Source organism: Mustela nivalis, assembly GCF_964662115.1.
Source record: "Mustela nivalis genome assembly, chromosome: 1".
Taxonomy (NCBI): domain Eukaryota; kingdom Metazoa; phylum Chordata; class Mammalia; order Carnivora; family Mustelidae; genus Mustela; species Mustela nivalis.
The window spans coordinates 98,325,078-98,344,754 of record NC_139020.1 but is presented as its reverse complement, the minus strand read 5'-3'; the positions used below and the strand labels follow the sequence as shown (position 1 = coordinate 98,344,754).

At 40.3% G+C, this 19,677-nt stretch overlaps 1 protein-coding gene and 1 long non-coding RNA gene across 8 annotated transcripts in view; one reads left to right on the top strand and one right to left on the bottom strand.

The window, feature by feature from the left end:
* LOC309863297 overlaps nucleotides 1-19,677 on the bottom strand; it is a 311,338-nt gene that overhangs the window by 289,059 nt on the left and 2,602 nt on the right. The window lies entirely within an intron of this gene.
* TBL1XR1 (TBL1X/Y related 1) overlaps nucleotides 17,604-19,677 on the top strand; it is a 172,682-nt gene continuing 170,608 nt past the window's right edge. For 5 of the 7 annotated variants that reach the window (XM_082727684.1, XM_082727688.1, XM_082727698.1 and 2 more), the window contains exon 1: nucleotides 17,767-17,928. The gene's annotated coding sequence lies outside the window, so the exon portion shown is untranslated. Of the gene's footprint in view, nucleotides 17,929-19,677 lie in introns of all 7 variants that reach the window. The other 2 variants (XM_082727703.1, XM_082727699.1) reach the window with 2 other exon arrangements.

Below are 19,677 nucleotides of genomic sequence, written 5' to 3'. Positions count from 1 at the left end.
CCCACTGAAGACTGAAAAGTTAAAGTAACAACAACACCCTCGAATTGAGGATCATACGTTGTAGTAGGGAGAGGTCAACAAGTCAAGTACAGCATATGTCATAAGGAAAGAACAACAGAGCAAGGCCCACTTTCATAGAATTCTCTCTATATATTTTTTTCTCCACCTTTCCAAACTCAGTCCATTTTTCAAGATCCAAAGTAAATTTTCTTTCTACTCTATGCCTTCCATAACCTTCAGCCCAGAATGACCTCATCTCACACCATTTCTCCTATTGTCCGTGTCAAGTTTTTGTATACTGTTCATGCAGACAACACTGCTCTCTTCCAAAAACCATTATATAGATGTGGTTACATTTAAACACAGGAGCTTGAAAAATTTTCCTTTTTTTTTTTTTTTAAGATTTTATTTATTTATTTATTTACTTACTTACTTATTTGACAGAGAGATAGAGAGCACATATAGGCAGAGTGGCAGGCAGAGGGAGAGGGAAGGACCCCTAAGCAGGGATCGATCCCAGGACCCTGACATCATGACCCAAAGCAAACACAGACAGTTAACTGACTGAAGCACCCAAGCACTCCAAGAATTTTTCTTTTAAATGTTCAGTGAGATCACATGGTTTTTGTAGCAAGATGATAATATTTTATACGTTTGATTGATGTATCTGAAGTAACAAAGTAAAACTTTAAAGCAAAAGACATAATGGCCTGTATTGGAAATTCGGGGTTAAGCAATAAAAAGGAAGGATAGGGTCACAGTTTGAGTGGGATGGATTTAAAAGAGAAAGAGAAGTCTTTGCAATGAAGCCATGGACACAGAAGAGATGGGATAGAAGGAATTTATCTGGGAATAGAACATTTTGAGAGGAACACATAAGAAGTAACATTTAAAAGAAGGAATATGAGGACATAGAACTATGCTAATATAACCCTGTTCATGATGATGTCCTAAGAAGTTGAGTATTTATGACCAGAGCAAGAATAATCAGAAATAGCCTGTGAAGTAACAGCCCTCAAATTTGTTTGATAAGAAAAAAATCCTGGGGCACCTGCATGGTTCGGTCAGTTGGGCATCTGCCTTTTGCTCAGGTCATAATCCCAGGGTCCTGGTTGACTGAGCCTCACATTGGGCTCCTTGCTCAATGGGAACCTGCTTTCCCCTCTCCCGCTGCCTGCTATTTCCCCTGCTTGTATTCGCTCTCTCTGTCTCTCTCTCTCTCACTCCTTATTTATAAATAAATAAATAAGAAAAAAAATTTAAAAATCCACTGGGGTGTGTGTGTGTGTGTGTGTGTGTACACACGTGAGTTTAATAAAATTCCTGACTTTCTCTCTAGACCAACTAAATTAGACTCTTCTAAGGAAATGCCAAGGAATGTGTACTTCTGTTTATTATGTATTCTAAGTGATTCTTTTGATTTGGCAAGTTTAGAAAACAGGTTGACTAAAACCATGATAGTAGGTAGCAGATTTTGCTATCCACAATGCTTTCTGGTGGTCATTAGCCTTGAGAAGAAAAATAAAAACAATGGACTAGGTCTAGGAAAATGCTGGCAAAGCTGGTTATGTCAAATCTCCACCATTTATAGTGGAAAGCTGTGATGGATACAGTTGCTTGGCTGACCAAGAGTCACTCTAAGCTACCTTGCTATTTTCATTAGTGTCTGGAAAAGCTAAATACTCACCTTCCTTAGTATTCTTACTGCTAGACATGTCCATGTGACACATCCTGGCCAATGAGATCTAAGCTGAGGTTTCCTGGGGTTTCTAGGAATGCTTTTGTTTCCTTGGCCTGAAAGACAGACATGACCGGTACCATTCCATGTTTTCTTCTTGGCCCCAAATCAGGTGTGATGCTTCTCTAACCATGACAGCCATTGTAGGATTGAAGGGAAGTAGCAGGAAGGACAAGTCAAGAGAGACAATGACCCTAATATTATGGACCTGGATTGTTTGCAGTGAAGAGGAAGGAGGAGGAAGGGGTGGAGGAGGGGGAAGAGGAGGAAAGGGGGCTGGAGCTCCTTTCTCAAGAGCTGAGGAGAAAAAAGAAGAAGGGAAAGGAGGAGGAAAGAAGACGTCTATTTTTAAAAGCGGGTTTTCTGTTACTTACAACGGGAATCATTCCTAACTGAATCAAAGGAAAAGTGGGGTAAGCCTAGGCCCGAGGCAAGAAAAGACCCTTCATCTTTAGAGGTGCGCCTGGGAGAAAGAATAGTCTCGTCTTCTCGTTAGGGCTAGATGAGAACAAGAGTGCCAGGATTTGGAACACTGGAATCTGAGTCTCGGGGAGAATTACAGAAGGGAATAGAACAGAGAGAGCTGATACTTTAGGCCTGTGCTATCTCAATAATATATTTGCCCAGTATAAGGCAAAATTAATTTGCCTTAACCACATAAACAGTAGCTTCACATTCCCTCAATGAAATATAAAATGGGCACGAGCAAAGTATAGTAGCAAAGGGGTTTCAGGGTATCTTTTAGAGGTCTCGCTGCTAAAAGCGAAACTCTGATAAATTGGTAATTTATTTTTCTGAGAATTTCCCCTCTGATAAGGTAAAGAAAACAATCAGATGAACTGGTACTTTGTACTTAATTTGAACCAAAAAGATAGTTGGGATGCCTGGGTGGCTCAGTCAGTTAAGTGTCTGCTCAAATCATGATCCTGGGGTCCTGGGATCAAGCCCTGCATCAGGCTCTCTTTTCAGCAAGGAGTCTGCTTCTTCCTCTGCCTGCCGCTCACCTGCTTATGTTCTCATTCTCTGACAAATAAATAAAATCTTTAAAGAGAGAGAGAGAAACAAGTTGTACAATGGATGTGGAGTCAGAGAAGAAAGGGCCCAGGTCACCCTAGACTCTTATTTCAACTCTCTCTAATTCTTATTCTCAAGGAATGTATATTCTGTGGACCGAGGAAAACAAGACAAGCACTCCAATGCCCAGCTACCATTTATTGAACATCTACTGTGAAAAACAGTATGATTAATCATTTATATATAATATTTAAAATATTTACATATGCTCTGCAAGGGAGATATTATCCTCAGTTAACAAATAGAGAGACTAAATGTTTATCCTGGTTAAGTAAATTGTTCAAAGTCATGCAAGTCATGAGGAAACTAGCCCCAGTCCTACTCCTCTCTCATTTATTGGATCAGCTTGATCCTAGTAAGGCAAAACAAAGCTTTACTCTCTTCTGCTCTCTCCTACGTATATTCAAGAACACCAAGAGTTCCTTTGCGTGGATTTGGCCCTTAAAACTAACAACTTTTTAACAACTGACTACAAAGGAGTAAAATTAGTCCCACCTTTGAAATCAGAATATCTGCAGAGCTTCTGGTAGGAGAACTCATTCCTTGAACGAATGACCATCACCAACCCTTCCATAATTTAAAAATATTTCTCCTAAATTGTCAGGAGCACTTAAAACAGAACTCCTTAATGATAGAATATGTTAAAAAAAAAAAAAAAAAGCGCTTTATCTTAGCATTGTAAAAGAATTTCCATGTTAAAAAAATAGATCAACTCTTTAATGTTGAAAATAACTTAGTAGTGCAATGCATTGAAGGCTTAAAATCTTAAGTAGATAAAATTATAACATGAAAGTTTTATTTTAAACTTTTAATGAATTGTGTGCTAGATTAAATGGTTGACCAAATACTACTGAAGATGACCGATTACTGACCAATTCAGGCATATATACACACACACATACACACACACACACACACATGTATACCAGAAAAAGAAATGTATATATACATATATGTATTATGTACATATATAATTAATATTATATATATTAATATATAATATATATTATGTATATATGTATATGTATATATAGATTTCTTTTTCTGGTTTCAGTGAAATAATCTAATTATTCACTTTCTTCATTATAGCAATTAATCCTTGACTGAATTATTAGAAAACTAAATTTACACTCCACATTTATTTACCTATGTAGTATCAGCTTACATGTTTTATACATAAATAATAAAGTCAATGAAGTCACTAGACGTGAGTGTTCTAGGAAACACGTCTTAAGGTTCACAGGCTTTGGTTAGATACCAGTAACAAGAAGTGGTTTCAGCCAAAGATCTTCACTGAATTGAAAGAGCCACATAACTAACAATACCCTAGATCTAACTAACGATACCCTAGATCTTGTATATTCCTGGAAGGGGAAAATATCCAATAAACTGAACACAAAGATTATATTACAACAGCTTTTAGGGTACATAATACCAGCTCTCCTGAAAATTGAGGAAACAGTTGTCCATGCTGCTCTTTCAGTGGTAGAAAAGAATTATGTTCAGAAATAAGTAACAATAAAATCTGGTCCATTCACATTTCCCCAGATGCAGAGAAATTAAGAAAAAAATTACAAGGCACATTGATTTGGTTATTTGCTTTGTACTGAGATGCATGTAGATTATTTTAAAATCTTCTCATTCCCTTTAGTGCTGCTGTGTTTCTAGGTAGGGCTGAGCACAAGCAGCGTATCTGGGGGTTAAAGCCTAGCCTGCCCCTCTGGCCACACCCTGCAGCTTAGCACTTAGCGAGGTCCCTGCAGAGGAAGGTATATCTAATTCTAACTGGTCCACTCAGAGGGAGCACAAAGGACCTGCGTAAGTTGCCTAAGTTCCTCAGTGGCCCTGCTCTCATGAGTGACAAGGACAGAAGAGGTAGTCCAGAAAGACTTTCTTATGGGAATGAATGTATAAATGCGAATTCGATGGGGCCCTTCTGGGCTCGGGGTATTCTGGACAGCACAGATCTGAGACTGCAGCATGAAGGGCCACATCCTTGGCACTTTGCTAAAGGGAGTGGGATGGTCCTATGGCTACATATAAATGTGCACTTCTAGACAGAGGGCATTCCTATGATCCTGTCGCTCTCCTTATTGGTCTGCTAAAAATCTGACCTCAAAGAGACCCCTGGCCAATATTATTATATGGCTCTGATGGAAAATATTCAACAATTTGCTCTCCTCTAACTGCCTTGCAGTTCCTTTTTTTCCCCTTGACCCTAATTACTCCTTGACCTAGAATCCCAGGGTGTTAGAAAGTGAAGAATCCTTTGAGATCAAACCCAGCAGCCTCATGCTTTCTGCATGATAGAACTGAGGCCACTTTGTGCTTCCTGCCCCACTTAATTCTTCTGATATCTGCTCACATTCTGCATCATTCACAAGCTCCTGGAAAATATGAGCTAGAAAATTTGCTTGCCGCAAAATCTCGCTCTGCCTCATCCCAAACCCAAACTAAGGAGTATAAGAAATGGAAAGAAAACAAGAAACCTACATGCTTTGAAATTTAAGGAACTGTTGATCTTCATTATATTACTTACACCCTATATGAACTTTTTGTTTCACTGGTTAAAACCTACTTTGAATGTAGGTAGGAGCTGTGTCTTTTAAAGTATCTTTTAATATACACAGAGTCTAGCACAGCATCACAAATGCCCAAGAGCTTAATAAATATTATTTGTTGATGATGAGCTGGTCTATCCCCTTAGCTAACAAGCAGTATCCCACGTAATCTTCCTAGACAAGTGAGAATCCATCCTGCTCTTAAAGACCTCCTGGGAGTGAGAATCTAAACCTTCTTCCATAACTCAGTTCAGTGTCTAATAAGGCTTAGACTCTGTTAGAAAATTCTTCCCCAAAAGGTGGCATTTAGGAATGTTGTATAGTAAACCCTGGACACTCCTGATAGTATTGGAACCAGTCACTCGAATGACAAGGAACTGTCCTGGGAGATAGGGTGAGGGAGCCTAGGTAGGTGTTTGAGGGGAAGGTGGTCACAAGAAGAAGAGATTAGGTTTCTTTCCTGTTCAGAGGAAGTGACATTGTTCATACTTGTGAGAACTGCCCAGCATTAAAGGGATTTGGGATGGGTAGAAGTCAGAAAGTTGAGAATGTGGGAAGACCTCTATAGATGGTGGTGGAAGGCAAGTCTGCCTTTGGCTACCTGGCTCTTTACTTCCCTCCCTGGCGCTGTCTATGAGGATAAAATCACCATTACTATCCCATGGACATCCGTGTTAGTCCTGTTAAGAGGAAGGAAATCCTCATACCCTAACCATGCTACAAGTGATCTGGATATTTCCTCTGCAGAGACAGAGAGAGAGAAAGACAGAAAGAGAGAGAGAGAGAGAGAGAGAGAGAGCACATACATGAAAGGCTCGTGGAGGCAAAGGGCTACAGTGACAGGAGGTGAAGGAAAGGTTAGTAGGCACATTGCATCCTCTCGGCCCAAAGTGGACTCAGGCAAGGGACCCAAATTGCGACTGAAAATCCAAGCTGATGACCAAACAGAGGAATTTCAAATTCAGTGACAATCTGGGAGTGGAAGTGGGAGGGCAGAGTTGGAGGGAAATAAAGGGCAGAAGTTAGGCAGTGCCCGTCAGAGGAAGTAGGTGTGCTGAGACACCTGTCCTGGAAGGGATACAATATAAGCTGTGACTCCAGGAGAATGGGTTGGCAAGATCCAGTTGAGAAGTCAGTTTCAGCCTAGTGGTTGAGATATATATACATCAGGGCGTCCACCATATCATGGGCTGCTGGAAGGGCAGGAGGAATGCTGTGATCCAAGGACCTAGGCAGGGGGAAGGTAGGTTGGTGGCCTGGCTTTCCTTCTGGGGGCCTGGGATGAAATGCACCTGGATGAAGTAGGTACCACTGGATAGATTTAAGGAAATACTCAAATTAGGAACAATTAAGACAAATTTCAAATTCTGCCATGCTCTGATTATTTGGAGGAGAGACATAGCTTACACCTAGCTAGAAGTTTGCTTTGAGGTGGCTGAGACCAGGCAGGGTTGGGGCACGCAAAGACAGCAGAGTGAACTGGTGACATCCATGATGACCAAAGAATTAGTCACTAAGGAGAAACCAGATCAGTTTGGGTGACAAATGTCCTGGTCCACCATGCCTTAGCCAGTCTTTCTCAGGGTCCCCACAAACAGAGAATGTAGTTGATTGGAGAACAGTAGGAAGCAGTGGAATTAAAAACCTGAGATAACACAAGAAGTCCAAAGTGGTATTAAGAGTCTGGAGAGGAAGTGTGGGTGGAAGGGAATGAGTCATAAACAGTGGTTTATAAGCCTTCTAGGATTGTCAACCCCTTGGAATAGAACAAAGGCCCCATACACTTGTTCCATTCCCTATTTCTTACTAGCTCCCACAAGTCATTTTCTATAGCTCTGCAGGAACCTGATGTTACTGTGTTCAAATTATAAATGATTTATTTTATAAATGCTGAATCATAGGACCACAATTAAAGAAAATAATCTCCACATATAAGAAAAGAGTCCCTAATGTGTTCCCCAAATTCTTCTTTTCCTTCCTCACTTGTGTGTGCGAATGTGTTTGTGTTGATTTGGATGTCTGTTGCAGATATCAGCATCGTTCTTAAAGCACAAGTTTTGAGGAGGCTTCAAGTCAAAAACTTGAATTTAAATCCAAAGCTGGCCAGAGCCCTAAATACCAGTCCTGCTTTTCTTGGCATTTTCTAATTTCTCTGGCACACACCCATGAAAAGTAATGAAATACCATTTAATAAATATTTTGGTATAGTGGTCCTTACATACACCTTTGCTTATATGTTATTAGGTCTCTGTTTTACATCAAATCAAGCTGGGTAACTTATTTAAGGTGTTTACTAGATGCAAGGCTGATCTGGCTGTGATAGTACTGGGAATATTTCTTCTATAAATCAGGGAGATGTATATATTTCATATATATGTGAATATATATAAATATAAATATATGCCTTATAAATATATATAAATATTATATAAATATGTATACATTTATATATAAATATATATATAAATATATGGCAGTATAAATATATATATAGATATATATATATATATATTTAAATCTGAGACTCTGCACTTTAGAAAACAATGTTTTATCACATTCTGATTCAGGCTTAAGAAATTGCTAGGGTGTGGGCATGGATATTACTTATTACTAATATTCTAATCCCACATTTTAATAAGATTAGAGAGAAAGGAATCCTTTTTCCATATTTAGGATGTATTTTGTAATCTTCTTTTTTATGTACTTGTCAACATTTCCACTATGCTATTCTTAATGGTAGAACTTGTGCCTCTATAGGCTGGCTGAGAGTGGCGGTGGGGTAAGTCTGAAGAGCATACCCTAAAGGTTCTGCCCCAGCTCAAAGGTCTTTAAATTTTCTTTTATCTTACAATTCTATAATATCTCTTTGTTATGCTATAAAAATGTCCCCTACAGTACCCCATGAATGAATTGACCCTTCCGAACAATATGCCAGGTTTATCTAATAGCTTGTTTTGTGTTTCTTTTAACTGGATTGACTACTTTGGCATCATTCTTATGCATTGGTTAATTTTTGTGTATGTCCATTTTGTTAGTAGTAAACTTGTAGAGAGCATTCTAAAAAACTCCAGATGAAGCATTGGTCTGCTGTTCCTGATGTATATAATGAAAGCTCACCTTGAATGCTTACCTGTGCCTTGTACATTAATAAATAAAATAAGCATAATCTTTACCATGAGAAGATCATGGTCTAGTGGATAAGACAGACTGTAAATCAAATAATCAGACAGAAACATACAACATGGCCATTGTGATAAGCCCTGTGATGAGGCAGAAACCTGTTGTCAAGAGACCGTATAAATGGGGGCACCTGAGTGGCTCAGTGGGTTAAGCATCTGCCTTGGGCTCAGGTCATGGTCTCAGGGTCCTGGGATCGAGCCCCGCATCGGGCTCTCTGCTCAGCAGGAAACCTGCTTCCTCTCTCTCTGTCTGCCTGTCTGCCTGTCTGCCTACTTGTGATCTCTGTCTGTCAAATAAATAAACAAAAATCTTAAAAAAAAAGAGAGACCGTAAGAATGATAGGGAGATTTGATTCTTGTCCAGGAGTCAGGAAAGTTTTCCCAAGAAAGTCATTCTTGAACTGAAATCTGGAGGAGCAGTAGTAGTACTGAGTTAAATAAGGAGAGGGGGATGCAACATGGCGGGGGGAGTCCCCCAAATTTGTGAAAATTTGTGGTGGGAAGGAGCATAGCCCATATTAGAACCAGAAGAAACTCAATCTGGTGGCAACACAGAGACCAGTGTCAGAATGGTACCTGTAGTTGGGCTTCAGAGAAGTTTGGACATTCAAGGTTTTTAAGCTGCTTTGTGCAAACATTTTGGAGGGAAGCAGAAAGGAAGCAGGGAGTCAGGAGTTATTGCCAATAAGAGAGACTGTCTCTCTGTTTATGTATATTTAATCAATTCATAGGATTTAAAGGGATCTCGAAGATAAAATTTATTTCAAAGCTTCCAAGTATTAATTTACCTAGACCACTCCAAGTAGATCATTGTTGATGAATTTAAACCCCCAAGGATCAAGTTCCTAAAATTTGTTATGGGACAATTCTCTTATTACTGTTTCTTGGTTAATATGTAGTCTAGGTGGCATGCCTTCGTCAACACAGGTACCCTTATCAGGGAGATCTTAATGGGCTGCCCAGAAAAGGGGAAATGCAATGAGTTCATTAGGGAATTCCTATAGTTGCTGTTAAGCAAGGAATTGTAGGCTGGGTAAAATGGCTTCCAAAACTTTTCTGTACAGCCAGTGGCTCTTCTCTGGCCTCTAAGCTGTGGTGAAAGAAAACTGCCCTACTGGGCATTTGGTTTGGCTCCCGTTCTCTCATTTTTTTTCCTTCTCAAACTTCGTGTTCCTATTGAAACTTATTGCCCCATACCATAAAATCTTCCCCTCTATTCCATTTTAAGAGGTCTCTCTGACACAGTAATTCGTGTCAAATGTACTGGAAAGTTCTAATAATTATTTGAAAACCATGGATCCCTATTCAATTCTTAGGCAAGAAACAAAAAGTGAGTTGTAAGTACCCTCCCCTCCCCACCTCCCTGCCTTAAAACCAAGGCTTTGTTGTTATCGAAGAGTCATTTGACTTTCAGTTCAAGTTCAAGGTGAGGTGAGAAGACTCTTTTGATAGCTTTGGGCAGATGTTAGGACAATGAGCTATCTCTCTAATAACAAGATATATAAAGTTGCTTGTTTTTAATAGATGAACTTCCTTATTGTATAGCTAGGCTCTCAAAGGGAGACATTATAACCGAGAATCATGTTTACTAAAAAGCACATTTTCCTGGGGTGCCCGGCTGGCTAGTCAGTAGAGCAAGAGACTCTTGATCTCAGGATTATGTGTTCAAGCCCCACATTGGGTATAGAGGTCACTTAAAAAAAAAAAAAAAAAGTATGGTTTCTTCCTGCTGTGGGCAGGCTCTTCCTAGATACATTGAGATTTTCCATTTTGGGGTACTGAGTAAGGTGACTCCTCCATTTTCCCTGAAATAGAGTAACACTGAGTTTCAATGCTCTGTGATACTGTCTTGGGCCTAAGTTCCCTAATGGAATGTGGCATGAAACAGAATTCTTGCCGAGTTGCTCATGTGAGCAGCTGTGCATGGCATGAAAATCCCCAGAGCAAACCTTCAGATTGCCAGAAAGAGCTAGTCCCGAAGCTCCTCCGTGGAACATACTTCAGGTTTCACAAAGCATCACCAGAGTCAGAACTATACGCCTGTTCCTCACCAGAGCGTCTCTCCAGCTCCTTGGGGCCCTCATTCGGGCTGAATGGCTAAAACAGGAGAAGGCAGGGTTGGATTCAGGGAAAGTAGTGAGGTTTACAGATTATTTCTTTAAAGCAGGAGTTGGCAAAATATAACCTGCAACCAAATCCAGCCACAGCCTGGAGCTACGAATGGTCAATAAATGTCTAAAGATACGGTGGAAAACAACAACAGCAACAAGGAAGCACATGGTCCAAGAAACCTACAGAAGTTAGTACCTAGCTCTTTACAGGAAAAGTTTGCCCACACAGCTCCAGAGGCCTCCCAGCTCCCTTTCTCTGCCCTCACTGCTCTTTGGCTCCCAGGAGGAAAGGAGTCCAGCCCAGCCCTCATCTCCAGATTTATTTACTCAGCAATTACAGCTCACCCACCCACCCAAAGGCAAACCCATGGAACTGACTGTCCTTTCCCAGCTGGAGCAAGAGTTGCTCCCCCACTTCTTCCTCCCCTTTTCCCCCTTCTTACTTCTCTTAGATCTACTACATGCTGTGGTTGGAGGTGCCCTCCTCAGGTTGTGGGTACAGGTTTCTTTGCTAGCTATCCCAAAGTAGAGCATTTCTACGGAAACGTTCATGAACCAAAGTGGCATCAGGCAAAGAAGCAATTACCGTCAATTTTTATGGAAAAAATTTCAAACATTCCCAGACCCGAAAAACCACCTCTCTTAGGTTTTTTCCGATACATTAGAGCACATCTTGCTAATGGATGCACAAAATAAATGGAGAAAATCACAGATGCTCACCAACACAAGCCAACACCTTGTGACATGGCGGCCGGACGCTGAGACCAGGAGTGTAGCTCCCAGGAAAGGAGCCTGGTGGAGCCTCTCTTCCTGCTAAGGCCATGCACTCCTCTAGAACAACTTGCAATCCAACAAATGGTGAATGCTGGCTTTTCGCTTTTAGCCTCTGCTGTAAGAGGGAAAAGTCTCTCTGGATTTTTTTTGGCTAGCGAAAATGGGTATGAATGTAGGACTTTTGTAAAAGTCCTACAGAGAGATGTAACATTAACTTTGAAAAGTGAGGGATACCTGTACCCCAATTTTCAATGTCCGGAGGTAAGCATTCCCACCAGCCAAAAGCATCTGGAGACCCAGGGTCTTGTACATTCTCTGCAAAAGTAGTGAAGAGGTCTGCTCCTTGGGACTTCCTTGAGTTATAAAACCCGAGAGAGGGTTTCCAGGACTTCTGAGATCAGCTCATGACCCATAATGCTCTCTGGTTCCACCCCTATAGCAGTTCGCTCCCCTGCCAGGCTCGGATCTGTTTGCTCTATGGAGGGGTGGTTAAGGGTATGAACTCATCCACCTAGATGAAAACAAAACTGATATTTACAAGCTAGGAAACCTCAGGCGAGTCACTTAATCAGCCTGTAATTCAGTTTCCTCATCTGTGGACTGGGGATAATAATGGTTCCTCACTCATTTGTCAGTGACTGGGATTAAATGAGTTAATCTGTGTAAAATTAAACAAGGCCTAAGCACATGGTAAGTACTCAATAAAGTGCTAGCTCTTACTACTGTTTGATATTCTGAGATTAAGCTGTATCATGGGCTGGTCTTGGCTCAGGTCTCCACTTTCTCAGGCTCTTGCTCAAAGTGTTGTCTGCTCCCAAACTTAGTTGGGCTACCTCCAGAGGGTAGACAAGACTGTTAACAGGTGAAATGTGTTTAAGAGGCTTCCCATCTTCCTTATTCCTTTTTTTTTTTTTTTAAGATTTTATTTATTTATTTGACAGAGATCACAAGTAGGCAGAGAGGCAGAGAAAGAGGAGGAAGCAGGCTCCCCGCTGAGCAGAGAGCCTGATTCGGGGCTCGATCCCAGGACCCTGGGATCATGACCTGAGCCAAAGGCAGAAGCCTCAACCCACTGAGCCACCCAGGTGCCCCTTCCTCATTCTTTATACCTTTAGTATGCAGGATGATAATAACTAAAAATCCCTTGCTTCTGTACGGAGGTGGTGATCAAACATTTGATTCACAAACATTATTTAATTAGGTCCATACAATAGCCCTGTGAAATGGCTGGCATGTGGTAGGCACCCCTAAATGTGGACTGAGTGGGAGAGGTGAACTGCAAGGCTGCCAGTCAGCAGAATGACCTGGCATGGCCATGTAGAGCAGGTTAATAAATATTTTAAATAATCTGCTCTTGAGCAATATTGTTAATGTGGTCCTCATTTTATCAACGAAGATGCTGAATTTCTGAGTTGGTTCAAGTATTGTCTAATATCACACAGTAATGCGGGTAGAGCTGCATCTAGAGCCAGGTTCCTTGAGCTTCTAAACTAGCCCTGTGGCTGTTATACGGTCATTAAATAGGTATAAAATCAAATTTCTTTCACTTTTTCCAATAACAGCCTTGTTACTGGGCAGTACAATCTTCCCAGTTTGTGGCCCAAAGAGGATTGCAGTATTAGAAGGTTATAGAGGGCAAGGGAGCTCCCCTGCCTCATGGGAAAGTTCTCTGCAGGCCTTTTTCCCCAAAGGACAGGTGACTTACAAGATTGTGGGAAGGAAGTGAGAACAAGGTGCTCAGTGACTTCCCCTCTCTTTTTTGTGGGGACTTGCCACAGGACAGTTTCTCTCAAGGGTGAGCATTTTTCTCTGTAGGGAAGGGCTGCAACTGTTCAGTTCTGTCTATGGCTGGGTGGGATAAGTTTAGGGGAAGGGAAATATTAGGAATCTCACTTGGTTGTATATTTGAGCTTCAACCTCCCGAAAACAAAAAATAAGAGTTTAAGAAATAAAATAAAAACATTTGACTAAATCCGAACACAATTTACCAGTGTTCCACAGAATGCGAGCTCTGGCAAGTTTTAAAAGGTATGTGTTTAAAAAAGAGATTCTCCAGTGGGTGGCTCAGTCTGTTAGGTGTCTGACTTTTGATCTCATTTTGGGTCTTGATCTCAAGGTCATGAGTTCAAACCCCTCATGGGTTTGGAGGTAGGGTGTGGAGCCTACTTAAAAAAGGAAAAAAAAAATTCATTGGGTTTACAAGATTTTCATAATGCAAATTATCTCAGTCTTTAATATGCTAATAAACACTGCAAATCTTTAGAAGGTGGATTTAACATGTGAGATTTCCCAAACTTCTTTAACCCTGGAAATATTTACTCCCAAAAGCAAAGTCTATGTGCCCATGATGAATGGCACCAGTCTGAGAAATCTTGACATAAGGATATAATAGTATCTATTTTTTAAAAGGGGGAAAAAAAAAAGGCTGTACCTCTCAAAGGGCATTTTGGGCATTCTTTTCCTAAAGAGAAGTCTGCTCACTTTTCAGTGGCTATAATAAGGGGGTATGTGTGTGTGGTTGGAACTGCAGAGTCAGTCACAGACAGGAGAGTGTGCAAAGTTAATTTTCATAAGAACTGTAGTCCTGCCAGAAAAGAAAAAAGAGTGAAAACAATTCAGAATAACAGGAAGTAGTAGATAAACTGTTTGACTCCAGCTCTGTGTGTCAGCAATGTACCCAGAGGGGTACAAATTCCAATCTTTTGGAAGCATTAAGTGCAGCCAGCATCTGTGGATATCAACTATGGCAAAGCCACCAATTTGAAAGCAAGAATGTAGTTTGCCCATTGGCGGTCATTAAGGAGGGTTCAGCATGTCTCATCAACTGTGGGAAATACTGCCCTGATATCTGCATCAGAGCCAGAACCTCTCAGGACAATAAGCCACTCAGCCCACTGGAAAGGTATTCCAGCTCACCTGGGCCAGTAGCATTGTTTACTTACTGTATCAATTTTTTTTAGCTTCAGGAAAGCATCAGGTAAAGAGATGAAGTCAAGTCATAGTACTATTCTTTTTATTTTTAAAGATTTGCTTATTTTAGAGAGAGAGGGAGCATGTGAGTGAATGTGCGTGAATTAGGGGAAGGACAGAGGGAGAGAATGAATCTCAAACAGACTCCCCCTCCCCAACCTACTCCACCCTCTACGCTGAGCGCAAAGCCCAATGCAGAGCTCCTTCTCTTGACCCTGAGATCATAAGCTGAGGCTGAAATGAAGAGTCAGACGCTTATCTGACTGAGCCATGCAGGCACCCTGCTATTATTTTTATTTTATGTTTGGAAATAATTTCTGCATATTTGCATTTGGTATTTTAAACATTTGTAATGTTTAAGATAATTTGACATTTTAGAATGCCTAACAGGTTGTACTTGTGATGCCAATTCAAAACATCTACGTGGATCTGTAATTGATTTAGGTTTGTGATTTCAAGTGAAAAGATATGAGGATTTTATTAAATCTGTAAACATTTTTGCAATGTTCAAGAGAACTTAAGATTCATCATATTTTATAATTAGTTTATCATATTTATAAGCATTACTTAACTACTTGTGATTCTTTTGTTTGTTGAGCACTGTAATATTTTAAAAAGAAAATTGAATACATTAAATGTTTAAATGCAGTTTAATAATTCAAGGGAATTTAATTAACCAAATTGCAAATATTTCCTTAGAAGGACAGTTAGATATACAACTTGAAATTCAAAGCTTAAAGGAAAAGTAGGTTTTCAGATTTGTAATAAATGAAATTAAATTACTATATATTATCTTCTTCACCCACAAAACTTGTCTTCAGGAACATTCCAGACCCAAATTGCCCTGTGGTGCCAGGGGTGATGGTGATGAGAGGTAGGGAACAAGTGGGACAAAAATCTTTCCTGTGAAATCAGTAGATACACTAAGAGTATCAAAGAGTCGATCTAATTGATTGATTAAAACCACATCTCTGTTCAATAAACATTTTTTGAGATTCTGACCTAGGAAATGATGGGTCACATAAATGTGATTGAGACATGGTTCCTCCCCTCGAGCAGTTTCTCCGTTTCCCCACTTTGCATTTTTCTGTTCTCCACACACACTGAAGGGCTTTTCAGCGAAAGCTTGCACTTTCTGGCTTGAACTGCTTAATTTCATTCAGTGGGTCAACAGATGCTGATCAGATAGCCTTGAGTTCAAATCCTTATTTTGCCATTTGCAGCATGTTAGATAAGCTCTTTGGTCTGATTACTTGATTTCCTCATTTACCAAACCAAGATAATATTACTTACTGCTTCAAGTTGTTGAGAAAGTTGGAGATAACAAACATGCAAGTGCTTGGCAACAAGCTAAATAAATGGTACCAGTTAATATCTACAGTGTCCATCAACACCCTCACCCAAAGAGAGTGTCACTTTATGCCCACCTATGATAAAATGTTTGGGCTTCTGACACCATCAAGAGCAGAGGAGTACTGATGATAAGAGAAAACATTCGAGGTAGGAGTCAAGTGAAGGGAGTAGAGGACTTTTCTCTACTGACACCCACCCTCTAGTCAATGGTATCTTGACCTATGATTTCAAATATCATTACTGAGAAACCCCAAAATTGTGTTTCCAGCTCTAATACCCCTTCTAGAGGTACCTACACTAGATTTATATATCTAGTTGCCTATTCAACATTTTCACTGGCATGTCTGATAGCCGCATCAAACTCCAAAATAAATAAACCTCTGGATTTTTCTCATAAGCTTTCTCTTCTCCCAGCCTTTTCCATCTCAGTAAACAGCAACTCCATTCTTCTACTTGTTTGGTCTCAAGTCTTGGAATCACCTTTGACTCTTCTGTTTCTCTGACATGTCACAAAATATATCTGGATTCTCTTGTTTAACAGGTATACAGTGTGCACCTGTACTTCCAGTCTGCTGCGGCCACCATCACCCATGCTACCATTCCCCAACTGGGTTTCTGCTGGCCCCTAACTATGCATACCCTCTCCACTGTTGCAGTGTTGCAGTGGATCTTCTGCCTAGTAGTCCTTTTAAAACAGAAGGTGGGTCAAGACTCATTTTTGCTCAAAACCTTTCAGTGGCTTTCCAAACTCACGAGAAGAAAAAGGCCCCTCATGTCAGACCCCTGGCTCCTTTTCCTGCTACTCTTTGGCTTACTTCATGCCAGTCAACTGGGATCATTTTTATTTCTGGAATATAGCACTCTTGATTTTGCCTCTGTTCCTTAGTACTTGATAGTCTCTCTACCTGGAATGCTCCTTCTTCTGGTATTTGCACCCCTTCCTCCCAGCCCACTCCCCAGCTCTCTGGCTTCACTAAGTTTTCTGATCGCACATCACCTTAATTGAGCAGCCTTCTTTAAAAGCCCTTTCTAAAAGAACATACGCTCCCAACTCTCTCCCCACCTTATTTTGCTTAGGCTGGGTAGCTGTCATTTACCTGACTTGCTAGGGTAGATATGGTCAAATGCCCAGGTTCTGGCTAATGGGGTATGAGTGGAAGTGGTAAGTGCCACTGCTAGGACAAGCCCCGAAGGGGAGGCATCTGCTCTCTATTTCTCCTTTTTTTTTTTTTTTTTTTTTTTTCTGGCTCAATGCCTGGAATCTGAATGTGATGGCAGGAGCTGGGGAAGCATTTTTAGGTCAGCAGGTAGAAGATGTATGTGGAGATTGCAGAGCTATCTGGGTCCCTGATACCTTATCAGCTCTGGAATGCTTATATTTGAATGGCCACTTAAGAGAAGAAACATTCATCATGCTTAAGCCATTTTTATATTACCTTTGTTAGAGAAGTCAAGCTATAGCCTAACCCAGACAAGTTTCTGGGACATTTGTCTGTCCTTCCAACCCTTACTGGCTGGACTCAGGACTGGCATGTACATTCCATGAGGATAAGAGCTGTGTTTGGTTCATTGTAAATAGCTTCTGGAACAGAGTCTAGCACACTAAATATTCAATAAATGTTGGTTGCATGAATGAAAATAGCAAAACCATTGACACGATGCAGGATCTTGGTGAATGCTGCCCTGAGGAAGCACAGGGCTGGTCAGTATAAGCAAGTGAGGGCTATGGAAAAAAGCTCTGTGTGTGGCTGGGTTTCTATTCTGACTGCATCACAAAGAGAGGATACAACCTGCTATTTCCATTATCTGAGAGGCATAAATACTTGCAAGACGGTTGTGTGTTGCTTTTGTAATTTAAATGAAGACTCCCAAGTAAAGTTCATTGTTGTAATGAAATCAGGTCACAGAGTCATGGAAAACTGTGACAAGGTTCACACTGATGAGGAAAGGTCAGAAGGCGCATGCTAAGCACAGATGGAGAAAAGGAGCGTGTATGTTGAGATCTTGAGATGTGTGGCTGAGATGTGCATCAGTACGGATGGCAAAAGCTGATACCACAGACGAAGAATTGCACAAACTGAGTCAAAATGAAACAGAAACATATCACAGGGTTATCAGCAAGATGTTTGGGGGTAAATACTGCAGACAGAAAGCCACTGAGTTCCTGGGTGAGTAAAGATATAAAGAGTTATAGTTGCCAGGATAATATTTTTGGTATCAAATATCTTTTTATGCTATTAAGTTTGTTCTGAACGCTTTAATTACATAGATCAACTAATGTAAACAACTTAATATATGGTGGCTTTAAAAAACATATATAGTAATGAGATCTTGTAGGCTTGGGATTAAGCCACTTTAATTAAAAAATGTTCTATTTCCTGGATAAGGAAAGTTGCAAAGGTTAGGCAATCTTGCCATACCACACCCCCTCGGGGGTGATATTACTAAAATAAAACAAGTCAGGATTTGTTTAGTCATTTTATAATATATATGTAACTTCTGGTAACAGTTACTGGTACGAGGTTTCTCTTTGTTGAGTAATTAGCTAAAGAGTTCAAGGGAACTTTCTTAATAATGTGCCTCTTTGCTTTTAAAATTTCTTAGTAACCGTAATTCCTCCTTTTTAGCAACATACTAACATTTATCTTCAAAGCACAAGGATAGCTTTACGATTAGGACAAAGCACTGAAAATTAGTAACAATGATTATTTCTTTGTCTTTGCCTCACTCTTGTGCCTAGTTCTTGTTTGAATTTTGGTGAGATCTCTGATCATGTGTACTGGATATGTTGGAATGATTAGAGGGTGCGGGTGACAATACATGTGACCTTTTTTATGGCTGCTCACTTATCTGAACATTTCATGTTGAGGCCACCCTGTCATTTCAGATAGGTGCCAGGATGTAATTTAAAGTGATCAAAATATGGTTTCATATTAAACTCCTTCCTGATGGGAATCATGCCTTTTTCCATTCAGCACATTTTTTTTGTTTGTTTTTGTTTTTTTGTTCAAAAACGCTTTGAGGTAAAGCCTTGTTAGCATGGCAGAAGAGGTGTACTTTACTGGAACTAGTTCATGGCACAGGTCCCACCTTTGGTGATTTTTATTATGATATTTATATGAAGTAATTTATGCACAGAGATACACTGTAAACTACAAAGATGTAAACAAAATACATGGGTTCTTATTATTGTGATAATAACTTCATTAGGAAAGGAAGCAGCTTGGTGGAGAGTATGAGAATTTCAGGCTGTGGGGCTGGCTTTTTTGGGGAAGAGATTGCGACTCTGGATCTTGGGGGTTGTGAGTACAAGTCCCACGTTGGTTGTAGCAATTACTTAAAACAAAACAAAACAAAACAAAAAAAGAAGAAGAAGATAAAAAGCAAAAAAGGAATTTCTGGCTGGAAGACACCAGACCCTGTGGAAGGTGGGCAGAAAGGCAGAGGTCGTTTCGAGGGAGACCAGGCTCCAGGTATGGAGTTTAGTCTATTAAGAATCAGTGTGGCTGGGAGGTTTTTCCCTGGAAGAGTGGTTGGACTTCAGAGTAGCCATTGCCTAGAGATGACCCATGCATGGTGCCACAAAGGGACACTTCAAAAACAAGCTAGGACTATACATTTGTTTCATTTGGTGGCTCAGATAATGAACTCTAATTATACTGAGTTTACTTATTGAAGAGAGGATTATGTTTAGTGAGATACATGTGTCATTAATCAAAGCTTAAAAAAAAAGAGGATACTATACTCAACACTTCTGAAACAGTCTTTGCCAAGGTGCTGGTTCTGCAGTAAATAAGCCTCAGCTTATAATCTTCCTAAAGTGCAAACCTTGCTTTCTTTGTGCTGTTTCCCTGTATACTCAACACAGTGTTTTGGAAACCTTCAGTTATCTAAATTCCCATCAGGTGACACTGTTT